The following is a 12,905-nucleotide window of genomic DNA, read 5'->3' on the forward strand; positions in this document are numbered from 1 at the left end:
AACTTAAGCAGAAAAAAAAAAAAAAAAAAAGAAGGAAACCATGGTTTACCATTTATCAGTCTATTTAACAGCCAGAAAAATGACCAAAGAAATTAGAAGGAAAAGCTGTTAGTGGCAAGGCAAGTCTTTTTAAACCAAGAGAAGGAACAAATAATCCTCAAAAAGATAGAACAGGGCATTATCATAGGTTTGTTGTCCCAACATCTCTTGTGCAAAAGGGACTGATGAGGTGATAATGAGGAGCTAATCATTTGGTCAAATGAGCTGGAAAGAGGTTGATGGCTGAGACCACACTGGTTTCTTCTCCAGAAACCTTGGCTAAATCACAAGTGCGGTAGATGCGCAAACTAGGAAAGAGGGAGTTGGACTGGTGGGGCTTTTCCTGACTTTGCAGAGATAGAGGGATGAGATAGGGGGTAGTGGCAGGTGGTAAGAGTGTGGACTTTCAAGAACATGCAGAGAAGAGCTGCAAGGGATGAACTGAATACAAAACTAAAGTGAGGCTGAATCTTCAGGACAGGGACATCTGCAATCTTGTTCTAGGGGAGACCTAGAGAAGATAGTCTTCAGTCAAAACTGATCTGAGCAACAGACGAGCTGGAGATTGACTTACATTATCACTGCCATTTAAATAGAGGCCCAGGTCTACCAGCTTCCCACTGAGATTAAGGACACTTACACATCAGCCCAGAGAATTGAAGTAACTTAGGAACAGTCACCCAGCCAAACTATACCCAGCTGACTTCCAGCCCAATACTCTGTCCTTATCCCCTGGAACATAGAAATTTTCCAGGAAAGTTTAACACTTCCCCTTCATGCTCCCATTCCATTTGAATGTTTGCTATCTTATGATTTCAGTCCCAAGATAGGTTCAGTAATCTGCTTGAACTAATTTACATTTATACTTATACTTAATACAACATGTACTATTCAGGCTCCAATTCAGTGCTTCTCCTCCATCCCCCAAAAATTAAATAAAATCTGCATCAAGGTTCAGTTTGGTTTTATGTTTCTCTGAGAAAATGAATCCAACCTTTAAATATGAAGGTTCTGAAAACTCAAGATATAGTCTTCCTTGAAGAGGCCTTAATTTCATAGATGATCCATAGTGCAAAAAGTCAGAAAACTGAAGACTGTGTATTGATAATAAAATAAAAGATGAGATATAATAAGTTTAAGAAACTTTAGGCTTGGTGCACACTTATTTGCACCTATATGTGCAAGGAGATTGGTGGGAGAAAGACAAATGGGGCACACTGCTTGTTGGACCTTTAAGACCAATAAGAGTATAAAGGTATTTGTGTGTGTGTGTGCATGTATGCATGTGAACAAGTTTAAGTAATAAAATAGAAAGATGAATGTAGTTTACCCTATATGACCTTGAGCACCCAGAACAAAATAAAACACTGATAATTTCTTTTAAATAAAGTCATCAGGTCTGCCTCTTTATGGCTGTGACATTATTTGGCCCAGAAATCTATTTTCCCAGTCAATAAACACAATGTCCTTGACTAGCAACTTTCATTTCTCCTAAAGAAATGTCTAAGAGAATTCAAAAAGATTCCTGCTACTCATATTAACGATTTGAGGCAAAGTGGGAAAAACAATTTCAGGGAGAAAAAGAAATCAGTAAGACACCAGGGAAATCTGTGGTCAATGAATCTATACTAAAGGGCGTTTCTCAAGATGTTTGATGTGATGAGAGGCCCCCGGTTGTAGAGAAGTTGTGATTTTCACTTTGAGGTTTCTTCTGACTGCCACACCCCTGTGTAGTTTCACACAGTGAATTAGAAAGGGTATGGGCCACTCTGAAGCCCACCACCCCATCAGGAGAGAGTGGGCAAACTAGATCCTAGCGGACAGCTGCATCCTTTGTCCCAACCAGGAGAAAAAGGAGCTATGCTACCTCTTCTGTTAGAAACATAGGAAACACCTACCCTGACATAGGGCAATACCTTTGTCCATCAGAACCCATCACCCCCACCTGACCACCAAGCTGTAATCAGTACCTGTTACATCTGAACCTGGAAATGCTAGAGAACTGGAGAGCTCAGAGCCAGTCTCACCGATGTGGGGCATACTAATTCCTTATAAACATTTCACTTTATGCAGCATGAAGATATGCCACAAAACTGTTTGTCATCAGCAGAGTGGCTTTCACGCCTTGATTTGCAGTCCTCTGAGGGGAAAACCAATGCAATGACAACCACTGTCACTTCAACTGAGCACAAAGCCTGGTTCAGCACCATGGACAGGAGAAAGAGAGAGAGAGAGAGAGAGAGAGAGAGAGAGAGAGAGAGAGAGAGAGGGGCCAAATTCCATCTCCTGGGATCAGATCCCAGGCCATGGCTCCTGGAGGTTAAAAAACCCACAGACGAGGAGAAAAGTGGGTGGGGAGTGGAAGGGCATGGTGTGGAGGGTGGCCCACCAACGGTTCTAGATGGGATTTGCAGAGATCCACCAAATGCATCTCAATGAGCTCTGCAGTAAACTTCACTGCACAGAGGTTAATCTAGATGTCAACATTGTCTGACAGTGCTGAAATTACTCCAGGGCAGGGCTCCTTCAGAAGTCTTAATATAACAGTCAATTCCATCCTGCCTGCAGGAAATGAAAGTTCTCTGCTTTGTGTGCCGAATCATTCAACGCCAATTTTCTCACTGTTTGAAGTCCAAACTGTTTGTGGTCCTGGGATTCACCTTATATTAAGACCTTCATGGAGTTTGAGAAACTGGATTGTCAGTCCTATGGAAGCAGGAGGATAAGAGCCAGAAGAAAAAAAGAAAAAGTAAAAAAAAAAAAAAAAAAAAAGACAACAATGAAAGACGTTCTTCTTTACTAAGATTTACTTCTCTACTGTGGAAAGCAGGCATCAAATCACTTGGACCAGGTTTATTTATTCACTCCAGAGGTGAGCTTAGAGGAATCAGCTAATGTCAGGAAGCTGTGGGATGAAGATGGAGCATAAACACTTCTCCAAGAGAAAACAAAAGATGTCAGGAAGCTATTCACTTGAGTATGTGCTACCTGTTAACATATTACAAAATTTGTTTTTATGACGCCCATGAACTCTTCTTAAATGAAGGAATAGCTGCCAGATTTAGCTTAGCTACTCATATTTCTCATGAGCTTTAGAGATGCTGCATCCAGAAAAGTGTCAGGGTAGACTGTGGATATCCAGGTGCTCAATCTACCTTCAGACATTCAGGAAGGAAATCTATATTTGTCATATCTGAACTGAGAAGAAACCAACTTCTCTCATGAGATGTAAAGCTGAAAAACAAGATCTGAGTGACAGGCATTTCTCAGAAGGCGACTCCAATAAGCTTTCTTCACCTATACTATGTTGATACACCTTCTATTATAAACTTCTAGCTTTGTTGAGCATAAGTATCGCTTGCAAGCTCCAAGCTTGGGCCATGGCACTGCACATAAAGTATCATTTACCTTGGTGACTGGGAAAAATGAATAGACTTCAGTGTCCTGCCTCTGTCGCATTGGAGACAGCCGGCACGCTGGCTTAAGATTCCGCCCTCTACTGCAAATACCAGATCAGGTCTTTTTTAAGCTTGGAATTTAAAGAGGAAGTGGAATCTGAATTTTTCTTACTTGGACCAAGAATTTCAAGTACTTTGTGAGAGCGCCCCAAATTTCCTTAGATCTCCTTATGAAATAGAATAGTGTCTATGTTGGCATACCAAGATTTGGGTGGGAGGATCTCTTGTTTGCAAAGAATTTGTTTAAACAATCCAGGGAACTCTGATTAGGAGGAATGTACCAGGGAGGCATAGACTCTGTCAGAAGCCAGGAAACCAGATCCTTTGGGTGAAACTGATTATTCTCACAGCAAAAGGCCTCATACCCCATGTAGAGATTCACAGATATTCACCACATCCACCACAGTCAGCAGTGCCTTTCAGAAAGAGCAATCAATGACCAACATCTCACATTCTCTCCTTCCCATCCTTCCCACAGATTGGTTTCACCTGCAGTGCTGGTGAATTCAATACCAGCCCGGAAACAGGACAGGATGTCATAGAAACAGTGAGTTCTAGTACGATCTGTGAACCAGGAAGAGTGATTTTCAGATGCTCATGATGTCATCACCAGCTGAATTTAATTCAGGGATCCCCCAATGATCGAACTTTACAAGAGAACAGATTTCCCATCAGGACCTTTCTGAACATCTCTTAGGCCAGTCCATCTCTGGATTTCTCATCCCTGAGACATGTAAGGCTCAAATTGATGAAGTTTGATGGAATCAACTTCCTTACTCCAAGGGGATCTTCACTGAAGTCTTTCCAGTGAAATATGTGGATATAAACATATAAGGTATATAGGCCTATTCTCTCCATAAGTAGAAAAGGAAATGGCAACCCACTCCAGTATTCTTGCCTGGAGAATTCCATGGACAGAGGAAGCTGGCAGAATACAGTCCGTGGGGGTCCCAAAGAGTCAGACAAGACTGAGAGACTATCACTCACTCACTCTCCTTAAGATGATTTAAGATGATTCCCAGTGATGTTAAGCAATCCCCAAACATGTTCTAAAGCCTATACTGATATCTTAATGATGGTGCAAAAACTTGGAATCTTCCTTTGAAACCTATTAAGTGTAGCAAAAAAAAAAAAAAAAAGACTGGTATCAAAGAAGATATTGGTGCTCCAGGAACCAAAACCTTACTGGTTACAGAATCATTTTTTTTGCTCTAAGGCAACTGCTATGGGCTCGATAGCAAGCTGGCTCCCAACAAAAGCTGACAATAGACAGTCCAGGGGCATTTGAGGGCAGCGCTCTAGACTGGCAGCACATGGGCTCATGCGACAAACATCTATAGATGTTTCTCTGCTCCAGACGCTGAGCAAAGCACAAGAAAGACCCCAGACCTCAAGGCTGTCCATAGTAATAACCATACCTTGAGAGAAAACAATACTGCTGCTGCTTGGTTTGGAAACGTGTGGCAAGAAAGTCACTCCTCACACCCGAATAGAGAAGAACTTTGATGAATGGTCTGCCACTTAAAACACTGATGTCTTTTCAATGCCCTAGATCCTCACAAAAGCAGGTGAAGGTAAAGATCACCTGAATTTTGACTCATATTGCCAGCAACCTGTATGAGGAGTAAGCAGGCACACGGTCTCCAAGTCTTGGAACAGTTTCTGCCAACTGTGGGTATGTTGGTGTTGAATGGAGTAGCATGACCAGTTGAGGGGGACAGGTTGGTGAGATAAACCAAGGGGCCAGTTGGCAGCCTTCCTTAAAAGTATGAAAATTGGGTCCTGGGCTTGTCTGCCTGACTTCCCTCCACCAACAACCCCCAGACCTAATCATCACTGAGTCTGTCTAATTTGGCTTCTATAATCAATATCTTAACCACTGATAATGCTCCCTCCCTCTCCTCCTTACCTATCTTTTATTTTCTCTCTTATTTCTAACAAGCAAGTCTTAAAAAAAATTGTGAACATAACGCAACATTTTTTAACTGAAAGAGACCTTAAGGATAACCATTGCAACTTTCTAAATGTCTCAGATGAGAAACGGGATAATCTGCAAGATTAGTTGACTTGGCCAATGTCCCCTGAGAAACTAGAGCAAAGCTGGGAATCTCAGAGGTCTTTCCACCACTCCAGGTCACCATCTAACTTCCCATGTATTCTCTGCTCTCCAGGCAAGAGTGCCCTGCTTTTGCTTCTGAGTTGAGTCTCATACAGCTCTAGAAATGGGCTGGCTGGCTGTTCTACCATTGGTGTTGGTTTCTGTAGTATTTTAGCACCAAAAATAGTTGCACTAGTGTAGTCCGCAAAGTAAGCATCGGAGGAGAAAGAGAGACATGGTCAACCTGAACCCAGAAGGACTAAGGAACCTTTGCCTCCCATAGGAGGTCTCATTCCAGGGATGATTTGCACACCATCTTCTGAGAGGAGGAAATATCAAGATTTTTGTCTTTTAACGAAACAAGGCTTAGTGACCCTCAAGATCCACGCAGAGGTCAGGGATGTAACTAGAGGACAGCACTGGGTTCACCGCCAAAGTCAAGAAGAACTGGAAAGAACCCTGGCCGTGGCAACTTATTCCCAAGTGGGCATCTAACAGCAAGTCACTCACACACAGTCGGGGGGGACCAGGTGAGGATGGCATGGCAGGGAGACCAGCCTGGGGGACCTCGCGCGTCCACCACAGCTACAAAGGAGCTTGCATGATGCTACACCCCTTCCCAGTCACTCCGGCATTCTAAACTGTGGAGTTTGGTAGCGGGCCATGAGATTGAACTAGATGGAGGGGGCCATATTGGCTAATGAGGTGTCATTTCAGAACCCATCTAGCCACTTCCAGCTCTTTAAAAATAAATAAGCAAATAAATAATCCTCACCAGGGCTTTTTGAGTGTGCAGGGAGGCTAGGCGGGTGAAGGAGACTTAAAGTAACCTCGAGCACTTCAGCCCTGCAGCGCTGTGACTGCCACGGAGGAGAGGAGATCTTCTCAGAAGCCACCGTGTTCAGAAGGATGAGCCCCCGGAGGCAACTGCCCCCACCCACTCAGGGCCTCCGGAGGGCACCCCCAGCATTCCAGAGCGGCCCTGAGAAAAAGGACACAGAGATTCAGGGCTGAGTCTAAGAATCTCAGAACAAAGAAGGGGCCAGAGTTGAGCAAGCACATCCTGCCTACCTCAGATGGAGATGTGGAGACTGGGGGCACCCACTCAGTCCCGCGCTCCTGTAGAAGGAGACCCCTCCGTGGCTCACCCCAGAGCCCCAGCGACCCTGTCCACTGCTGCAGCCCCGTCCTCTGCCTCCTTCATTCTCCAAAGGAACTCTTGATGTTTGCTACCCGCCAAGGTTAATAAGTCGGCGTGCAGACTCTACACAGAGCACACAGCAAGGGCGGCGAGGAAGCGAGCCCTCCCCTCTGTATCCTTCACCTCGGCCTCACACAGGAGGCAGCTGCCGACAATGGCTGTGACCAGGGCATGACCCCCAGGCCAACACAGAGGCCCGCAGGGCTAGGACGAGGGAAATCTGACAACACCAGCCTCCGTGTTGGCAGAGGAATTGCCTTCTTTCATCAGGCCAGGAGGACTCAGCACCCTGTATTGAAACCCTGCTGCATTCTGAATTCCCAGTTGCCCACTGATCCCTTCTCACCTCCCCATCTTCGAGACCACCAGAGACTCTGAGGTTCTAGGAACCTAGGTTCTAGGAACACACAGCCAGGAAGATGGAAGCCACAGTGTATGTGCTGGGGGGTCGGGGATGAGGCAGCATCAGGAACCCTGGGGACTCATCTCTTGATAAGAGAAACTTCCTCCCAGGACCCCCCGATCATTCTCTCCTGGAACGCCTGTCTTTCATTTAGCTAGGACCAAACCAGACTGCAGAGTTCAACCCAGCATCAGTAGCCCCGGAGTGGCCCGAGGGGTCACCGCCAGAGGACAGCACAGGATTCCTTTGAGGTGGTCCATCCCAAGAGCTCTTCTCAAAAGTCCTTGGGGCGGGGAGCACAGCACAGTGAGAAAGCCCACGCCCACCTCCGACTCCCTCCCCACCCCTCGCAGCCCACTCAGCAGCCTTGCACATCCCCAAAGCCCACCCGAGCCCCACTGTCTGAACACTGCTCTTTTCTATCCGAATAAAAATATTTGTGGGTCTTAAAAAAGAAGCAAAGCCACAAACACAGAATTCAGTCTCCCGAGCCCCACGCAGGATGACTGTCCAGCAGCTGACCAGAACATCCAGGCTGCCGATGGTCCCTTAAGCTGGCAGAGAGGGGCACACGTCAGGGGACCCGGAGACGCCAGTTGGGCAAAAGGCCAGTCCATTCGGTAGCTCTGTGCCTGGGGCGACGTGGACGGACTGGGAGAAGCACAGCCTCTCTTCCCCCCGGGAGGGCTCCCTGGGGCCAGGCTGTCAGATTCCACGGGCCTCTTGTGGTCTTGGGTCAGGGGGCCCGGAGACCCATCCCATCTTGGTCTTTGACAGCGGCCACTGAGAAGGCAGTGATCTCCCTGGTGCCGGGGCAGAGGCAGCTGGCCCCAGCCCAGATGCTTCTTCATTCTCTCTCCTTGGTCGGGGCTCCGTCCTCATTAAGATGCCCAGCCTGCGGCGGGGGCCAGGCATTGGATGCCTCCCAAAGCAGCCTCGGCTCCTCCCCCGCCCCCAGCCCACAAAAGCGATTCCTCAGCCCCTGCATTTTCACAGTAGCTCAAAGGCAGATGCATCAGTCCTTCCAGGGGCTGGAAACGTGAGGGGAATGCCAAGGGGCCAGGTGCAGGTGCCAAATAGATTCTCCCCTGCTGGCTCCTGCCCACACCGTCGCCTGACTCTCTGAAACAAGCACTGCCTGGGGCTCTGGCTGGACCTGACCGCCTTTCCCAGCAGCGGGGTTTACCCGGGGCTTAACAGAGCTCCTGAGAAGTGGGAGCTAGAATCTAGAGGAGACAGGAGGAGACACAAAGGAGCGAGAGGCACACCTCAAACACCTGCAAGGCATGAAGTCTCCGGCTGTTGGAACTCTGCTGTATCCACATTTACAGACAACACGGGGGATGTCCAAAACCCCTCTTATCTCCCCAGGAGCCTGAGTGTGGGAGGCGAGGCCAAGGAGTCTTTGCCTGATGGAAAGAGAGAAGGCAGTGCCATGACAGGGTTCAGATTTCGGCTTTTAATTCTGTGGCTCTTTAAATCCAGAAAGTCCAGTTTTTGAAGTTCAGAGGATAGATGACACATCTCTTTCAGATTTAGAAATGAAGGCGCGGTTTACACCCAGATGGATGTAGTCCATGGTCGCCATGGTTTCGTATTTTGCTGTTGTTTGTTCAGTGTTCACCTGTAGGCGCCATTGTTGACCCCCCAAAGCATGAGGACTGTACTTTCTAGAAAGGACAAGTTAGAAAATCATCTGGAAGTGGCGGAGAGGAGGAAGGCGGTGGAGACGATGGTCAGGGGAGGCGTGAGGTGTCCCAGCGGCCCCTGGTCTGGTTTTCTTGCTGACCCTGTTGGCGCGGTCTGCCCATGCGCTGGTGCAGAGCTTGAGGCTAACACTCCTGTGCAGGTGATCACACCTATGCAGAAGTGATTGGCACCCTCCCCAGCTCCTCCCATCCCAACACAAAGATTGTCTCTCTGCATCTTTAAGATCTTCTGCTCCCAAAAGACGGAGCCGAAGAAACACAGGCCACACCCATCACCTACGCAAATTTCCAATTGCGTTCATAACATATAAGATTTTCTGAGTTGTCATTACAGTCTTGCGGTTTCTGTATCAGCAGCTTCTCTGTGCATTAGAGAAGAGGGTATCTCTCTGTAGATATAGATAGATAGATAGTTAGATATATAAATATATATATATATATATATATGCCAAACTGCCTTACAGGGTTTTTCTCTTTCTTTTTCAGTGTTGTATGTGTAGCAGGCACTTGAGTTTATATGAAGATGTTTGCTTCAGTCAGGGATGGAAGAAAAGAGTCTGTGAGGTGGAAAAGAGGGATGGGGTGAGGCCAGGAGAGAAGAGGCAACAGAATATGGATTTGTGACCACCGGCCACTGCTAGCCGAGGATGTCCAGGTAGATGGGGGTGGCTTTCCCCAAAGCATGGAGGATCTTGTAGATCTCCTTGATGTTCAGCCGCTGCTGCGGTTCCCTCTGCCAGCACCCCAGCATGACATCATACACCTCTTTGGGGCAGACTCGGGGCCTCTCCAAAACACGACCTTGGGTGATGCATTCGATGACCTGGAAAAGAGGAGAGAACAAAGAAGTCATCGCCAACTCTCAGCTGTGGCCCAGCGGCTCAAGCTCAGCGGAAGGCTGTGACTTCAGTGATGCCCTTCAGTGTACCCTGGGCTGGAGATCAGAGTTGCTCATCTGTCCTAGGCATGAGTTCCAAGTGCTAGGACCCAGCACTGGCTGGTCCAGGCCCCTGCTGCCCTCTGCACTCCATCTCTGCTTTTTTAAATTGGAGGATAATTGCTGTACAATGTTGTGTTTGTTTATGCCACACAACAATGTGAATCAGTCACACACACACACACACACACACACACACAAGGACTGCAGCCCACCAAGTTCCCCTGTCCAAGGAATTTGCCAGGCAAGAATACTGGAGTGGGTTGACATTCCCTTCTCCAGGGGATCTTCCCAACTTAGGGACTGAACCCAGGGTGTGTGTGTGTATATATATATATATACACCCTCCCTCTTAAGTCTCTGTCCTAACACCTCCATCCTGCCCCTCTAGGTCATCACAGAGCACCAGGCTGGGCTCCCTGTGTTATATAGCAATGTCCCACTAGTTATCTATTTGACACATGATATGACAACATATACGTCGATTCTACTTTCTCTGTTTCTTTAAAAGTCCTTAACACTGGGACCAGCTGCCTGACTCACCACTGCCGAGCTGGGCATCCAGAGAAAGCCAACTGGCCTCACAGGACCTCAGCATCCTTACCTGTAAGACAGGCACCATCCCTTGACCAACTCCTTTAAAGAGCAAATGAGGAGGAAAAGGGATTGTCTGACTCAGTGTACCAAAGGGGAGGCCACAGGGAGGAGCAGGAAGAAAGTAGATAACGTATAGCTGGACCATCCCCTGCTGGTAACTCAGGACCATGGCTGTAATTTGCGGTTGGAGTCCAATTCCCCAGAGTGACTTCTTTGCTGCCACTGTGAATTTTCAAGGTTCCATCTTCCAGTTCTCAGGTTATTTGAACTTCTTCCTAACTCTCACTATGTAACCTTGGGCAGCTTACTGACTCCAAACTACAGTTTCCTCATTTGAAGAAAAATTGTGATGATAAAAACACACAGAATTGTCTCTAGGCAAGTACTTTCCTGGTGGTTCAGTGGTAAAGAACCTGTGTGCCAATCCAGGAGATGCTAGAGACTTGGGTTTGATCCCTGGGTTGGGAAGATCCCCTGGAGGAGGGCATGGCAACCCACTCCAGTATTCTTTCCTGGAGAATCCCATGGACAGAGGAGCTTGGCATTGCAAAGAGTCGGACACGACTGAAGTGACAGCATGCATGCATTTCTAGTAGAGAATGTGAGAAGTATTATTGGGTTGGCCAGAAAGTTTGTTTGGGTTTTTCCTTCGGTTGCAATGGAAAAATATGAATAAACTTTTTGGCCAGCTTCACATTTCCCCTTTTTGTCCCCATCAGTCTACCTGGAGTCCTTTTTACTTATTTATTTATTTTTACTTTTAGATTGCACCACATGGCATGTGGGACCTAGTTCCCTGACCACGGATAGAACCCAAGCCCCCTGCATTGGTAGATGGACTCTTAACCACTGGGCCAACATGGAAGTCCCTGCGTGTGTAGCTTTTATCTCCCTAGGCTGCCCCCAATAGCACCTCGCCTGCAGTGTGGCCTCAGGTCACTCTGGGGCAGCTTGTCAAACAATCCCTGTGTCGGCATTTTCCTGGTCCTGGTCCTCCCAGTCTGCAAAGGCCCACTAGGCCTTTGGCGAGCCTGATAGGTCTGATAGTCTGATAGGTCTCCCGCAGCTCATGTTCCCTGCTTTCATTTGAGCCTTGTCTCCATCCTCCATTACCTTCACCTCCATGAAAAGAGGTCTAGTGGAAACCGAAGGAGTGGCTGCTAGTGCTAATATTAAAAGCACTGGGATGTCTCCTACAATGTAGGGCTCTCCAGATTGTCAATTTAATAGAGAAATTCGTGATTGGTGACTTCTAGGACTTGATTGCTGGTGTGGATGGAGTGGACAAGATAACTGGGGGTGGGGGGAGGTAGGAAGCCCATCTCCAAAGCCAGTGCCTAACTAAGGAGGGTCAGAAATGACCTCGTTTGCAATGCTGAGGCAGGTTAGGTATCCAGGACAGATTGTCTGTTGAGACCAATAGAGCCCTCAGCCCAGAGTCCCCTCTCCACCAGAGCCGCCAAATTATATAGGGGCTGTGATCAGGATGCGTTGTGTGCCTGAGTGCATGCAAATGTGCCAGTGTGTGCACACATGGATATGTGTATATGCATCCATGCGTGTGAGTGTGCGCGTGTCTGTTTACTACCACCACCTACCCAGGAAAACAATAGTTTTGTGTGTGTATGTGTTAGCCCCTCAGCCATGTCCAGCTCTTTGCAGTCCCATAGACTGTAGCCCACCAGGCTCCCCTGTCCATGGAATTCTCCAGGCAAGAATACTAGAGCGAGTTGCCATGCCTTTTTCCAGGGAATTTTCCCGACCCAGGGATTGAACCCAGGTCTCCTAAAGTGCAGGCAGGTTTTTTACTGTTTGAGTCTCCAGGGGAGCCCACGAAGCACCATAACAAATGAGTTTACATATACACACTTTCCTTTTTTTAGAAAAGGCTCTTAAAATGTATTTTCCTGCTTTGGGAAATGTCATCAGGAGCCATTTCATTTCCAAATGATAACATATTATAAATTTTAAAAAATGCCTTCTTTTCAGCCTTTGATATTTACTTAATTAAATGGTCAGGGTACAGGAAAGCCAACATGAACATAGCTTCCAAAAAGAAAGACACTTTCTAGAATATTCAGATAGGATTTTAATATTAAAAGGTCCTTGTGTTCATGTTTTCCGAGAAAACAGACCATAGACTGCAATCTTTTATAGGTCTGCTGGGTTGTGAGACCCAGCCCTTTACTGCTTACAAACTGGACTGAGTTCCCTGGGGTGACACAAGTCACTGAGAAGCATCTTGCTCTGGACCACAGCCCAGGCCTTCTCCAGGCGGAAGCTTTCACCTCTGAGACCAGGCCAATCCACTCCAGAACCCCAAGCAGCCCCCCTTCCTTTGTCTTGAATTTCAACAAGTGTTTGTGTGAAAAATACTGAGTTAATACAGGCTAATGTGCTTCGGAAAATGCCTGGCTTTAAATGTGAGCTGTTATTCAATTTGATGGCTAGCACTTTTTATTA

This window comes from Muntiacus reevesi, chromosome 15 (assembly GCF_963930625.1).
Source record: "Muntiacus reevesi chromosome 15, mMunRee1.1, whole genome shotgun sequence".
NCBI classification, from domain to species: Eukaryota; Metazoa; Chordata; class Mammalia; order Artiodactyla; family Cervidae; genus Muntiacus; species Muntiacus reevesi.